Source organism: Mandrillus leucophaeus, unplaced genomic scaffold, assembly GCF_000951045.1.
Source record: "Mandrillus leucophaeus isolate KB7577 unplaced genomic scaffold, Mleu.le_1.0 Scaffold183, whole genome shotgun sequence".
Taxonomy (NCBI): Eukaryota; Metazoa; Chordata; class Mammalia; order Primates; family Cercopithecidae; genus Mandrillus; species Mandrillus leucophaeus.
Window position 1 is genome coordinate 3,776,019 of NW_012101843.1, and position 4,874 is coordinate 3,780,892.

The 4,874-nt window shown below is 42.7% G+C and overlaps 1 pseudogene; it reads right to left on the bottom strand.

Annotated features, from left to right (window-relative positions):
- LOC105538019 overlaps window positions 1-4,874 on the bottom strand; it is a 10,264-nt pseudogene that overhangs the window by 4,725 nt on the left and 665 nt on the right.

Genomic DNA, 4,874 nt, shown 5'->3' on the forward strand with positions numbered 1-4,874 from the left:
TTCACCGTGTGAGCCAGGATGGTCTCCATCTCCTGGCCTCGTGATCCACCTGTCTCGGCCTCCCAAAGTGCTGAGATTACAGGCGTGAGCCACTGCGTCCGGCCTCTGTGATGTAATTTTTTTGGTGTGTGCATATTCTGCATTTTCATTATGGAAAACTCAAATCTTGGACACTCTTAGGACTGGAAGAACAGCCTCTTGACATTCTTTTCTGGTTCACATTGGCCATAGAAGAGACTTTTCCTTCTTTTAAGGTTCGCTGCTCGGAGGGTCTCTACTCCCTGCAAAATAAGAAAATTCCACAGATTCCAGTTATCTTCACATTTGGTCCCAGCGAAGCAAGAACTTACAAGCAAGCCAACAACATTCGTTTATTATGGCTTTGCTGTCCATAGCCCTGACCTAGGGCTATAGTGAAATAGTATGTTTTTGAGTTGAACTAGCTAAATATACAAGCATATTTAAACATGTAGATCTCCATCGTATTCAAACAAGACATAAAAGCAAAGATGGTGGTAGAATGCGGTGTTTAATCCCTTCATGCCTTATCCGGGCTTCTGATGGTGTATAAAAGAGTCAGTGAATCCCAGAAAGGAGTAGAGACCTCCCCCGTCCTCTTCTGAGACTGGCTCTACTTGCTTTCTCATCCCAGATCCTAAAGCAGCAGCTCCAGAGTGTCCCTGTAAGAGGGACTTCACAGTGGCTGTCAGGAGGCTGAAGTGCTTTAAGCTGCTGTTGCACAGCTAGCACAAAGGGTGTACTTGACCCATCGGTTTGGGATGAATTGGGGCAGAGAAACAAAAGAGAATATGAAGGAATTAAAGGGGCTAAGACCACCTCTTAGAACAACTACTTCAGATCTCCTGCTGGCTGAGGGATAATGTGTCAAGTCACCCATCCTCAGGGACCTCTATTCTCAGTGCGTTGCACTCAGTGAGGCTCAATCCACATGTGGGGAAGAAACAACAGCTCCTATGGGTAAAGAGGTACCATTTCTCCTGTCCACCATGCAGCAATTTCAGAGATGTGGGTGAAGATGACCTCTGCGCTTCCCAAAACTCTGTTGCTTTGACAGCCATAGGGGAGAAAAGGTGATTTTAGACACAACATACCATGTTATTGGTCAAAAGGAAGGCCAGGAGAGACGTGATTTAGAGAATTGCGTTCCACAGGCACTGGAGCAGAGAAATATCTTAGTTCTGTAACCATAAGATGAAAAAGATGCACAGAGGAACTCATGGCCTCCAGGAAATGCCATCAGACATTTCTCCAATGCTGAACCCCGAGTTCAATGTGTTCTTCAAATAACTGGGTATTCCTGAATATTGTACACGTTTAGCCAAACCCACAGGAGGCTGAGAAGTTCTCTAACATCTGCCTCATGAAAATCAGAGTAGTGGCCTGGAAAGATGGAGTTGGGGGCTGCTTGCTGGCCCCAGGATTGGTTTCTTCCCACCAGCTCACCTTCCATCATCCCTCTCCAAGGCTATTTTCCAAACTCTTAATTCCTTTAAATGTTTCCACTGCACTCCAGCTCTGCAAGAAGTCTTCCTTAATCACTGTACTTGCTATGCCTCTGGCTTTCCCTATATTTGTATCTTTTCTTCCTAGAGACAAACTGTGCACTGATTCTAAGAGGAATTTTGTTGAGAGTGAATTATGCGCTCAGAAATTAATCACTTGCAAGGAGTGGGGTTGAAGGGATGCCTTAATATATGGCAGGCTCTATACTAGAAACTTTATATGAATCATTCCCTTTGAGCCTCCCTACAATCCTGCGTAATAACTGGTGTCTTTTACACATATCAGAAAACTAAGGATCCTAAAAATAACTTCTGTCATGCAGATAACAAAAGTTTGTTGCATGTCTTGTATGTGCCAGGCAAACTGCTAGGTCCTAGAGAGGCAACTTTGAAGAAGACCGATATAGACTCAATCCTCCAAAGTGTAGGGACTAGCAGAGATGCAGACAAGTAAACGGAATAGTCCATTCTACAGGAAATAAGAGTGTGTGGTCAGGAGAGAGATCTATGGTAAAGGGACACATGAAGGAGCCTCTAATTCATTAGAGAAAGAGATTGCTAGACTGAGAAAGAGGGCAGGGGTTCCAGGGACACCAAGGGGAAAGAGTGGAAAAGTCAAAAGAGGAAAGGGGAAAGGAAAGAAAGAGCTTTCTAGGCAAAAGAAGCCTCATGTGCAAAGATCTGCAGGCTTGAAGGCAATGAAAGGACAATGTGGCTCAGCTACACCTGCTTCTAGAAAAGTCCAAAATTAGCTCACAGGATACAAAAGCTGGGACAAGAAGGCACAAATCAAAGAGAGAAACTTAAGAAAAAATAAAAACAGGGATGGAGGTTTCAAATGGAGCCAAGAATGAGACTTTAAAACTGCATACCATCATGGTATGTATGCTTGTTAGCAGAGAGCCACCAATTTGACTCTGAGCTTTCTAGAAACCAATCCTGGGAGGAAAAGCTGGTGGTTTCTCTAGACAAGACTTCCTTAGGGAAATAGCAACCATTGGTCCAGAGAGGCCTACAGGGCCTTACTAAGCAAGCTAGGATACTCTCCACCGGGAAAGCATCCTGACAGCATCCACATGATGGGATGTCCTGGCCGTCACCCCAAAGCACGTTTCATAACAACAGTTGAACTAGGGGCCCTGCAACATTATCCAGGGGTCTCACTCTGGATCCACAAACGTCGATTCCAGGGAAGATCCTAAAACAGCAAAAAAACAGAAGAATAATTTATCCTTCAAATAAGTGTCCCTGGGATAGCCTCTTTCTGCCAAGTTTAGAGCATATTTGTTAGAAGTAAGTTACAAACTATTTCCTTACAAATACTTGGAATTCAGCTCTTCTATGCTGCCAGTTCACTGTAGACCTTATCATACTATCAAGCTGACAGTAGAGTATGCCTCAGTGAGAAAGCATCTCCTATCTCTCATCTCCCTCCTCTCATCTCTCCTCTCTTCGTTCAAGACCTACCCCGATGCCATCCTCTCTACAGACGCTTTGTACTTTTCCAAAACCAGAATTACTTCTCTATGCTTCAGTCTCTCAGAGTGTGTTACCCTTTTAAAGACACGCAGCACATTCAGTTTGGTGTCATGTATCTGCAGATCTTTCCTCCCCGAATGTGCCCATCACAATGCCATCCTCATCACCAAACTCAATAAAACCTGATCCAATGAAAGCAACATTCTCCAAATACGACACTGAAAAGTCCTCATTCTTCAAATCACTACCTTTTTTGGTGGGGGGCTCACTCTGTCATCCAGGCTGGAGTTCAGTGGTGCAATCATGGCTACTGTAACCTCAAACTCCTGGGCTCAAGCAATCTTCCTGCCTTGGCCTCCCAAAGTGCTGGGATGACAGGCGTGAGCCACTGCACCCAGCCAATCACTACCCTTGTAGCAAGCATGTGGATTCATTCATTCATTCATTCAGAAGATGTACTCAGTGGTCTGTGATTTTTTGTGTGCAATGCTTTGTCTGGCATGTTGAGCTTCCTTAGTCTGCGTGAGACCTTTTGTGACCTCCCCATCTACAATGGGAGGTCATGGGTAAGGGTCATATCCTTTGAGGAAACGTAAGAGCAGATGGGATAAGGAACTGGAAAAAAATGTAATGCAGGAAACAGCCTTGACCTCTAACCCTGACACACAGAATGAGTGGATTAGAGATCCTTATAGGCAACTGGGCCTGATGTTGTCATAAAATACAAAGACTAACATTCACTGGACCCTTGATAGGTAATAGAAATTGTGCTAGGCTTCTTAAAACATTTTAGTAGTCAAGAGTTATATCATTCAACCATGACAATAACTTATGCACTATTGTGAGAATTTATAGATATAGGGCACTAAGTAGTTAGTAAAATACTAGAGGTATCACCGTTAGTAATTTGCAGAACAAGAATTTGACCTCAAATGCATTTGACTTCAAAGCTTAGTTGGGAGACTCAAGATATGTCACTTCACTCCTTAGTCATGTAAGCCTCGGTTTCATCATCTAAAAAGACAAAATAGTATTTGAAGGATTCTTTTGAAGACAAAATGAGGAAATACACATAAAGCATTTAGTACAGTACAAGGCAAAAAGTAGGTACACAACAAAATTTTGTTATGGATATTAGGAAGCTCTGCTATCTAATTTCAAAAAGGAAATTTGTATGCATTCAAAGTGAGCTGTTTTAGCCAGAAATGAATCCAGATTCACCAATATCTTAGAGGGTATATTAGTTTGCTAGGGCTGTCATAACAAAGTGCCACAGACTCAGTGGCTTAAACAAAAAACATTTATTTTCTCACAATTCTGGAGGCTAGAAGTCCAAAATCATGGTGTTGGCAGGGCTAGTTTCTTCTGAGGCCTCTCTCCTTGGCTTGTAGATGGCCACCTTCTCCTTGAGTCTTCACGTGGCCTTCCCTTTGTGCTGTGTCTGTGGTCAAATTTCCTCTTATGAAAACATCGGTCGTACTGGACTGCAATCTACCCTAATAACCTCATTTAACTTGATTACCTCTTAAAACAACTTATCTCAAAATACTGTCACATTCTAAGGTACTAGAGGTTAGGATTAAGCATATGAATTTTGGGGGGACACAACTCATTCCATAACAGAGGGTCTCAATCAAACTTTTCTAGAAATATTTTAGTGCTTTAAAATTTTGTTTTGGTAGAAGGCATGTTAGAGCATCCTCACTTGGCTTTGAGAGGAAAGCCCATTTTAGAGCCTTCAGTAGACAAATAATTCAAATTATTGCTTGTTTAAAAATGACATTAGTCAATAGGAACTACAGTGGTTTTGGTGCGTTTATTTTTATTTTGGAATCTCCGAAGTTCCACACTTCCCTAGGGCTGCAGCTGTTC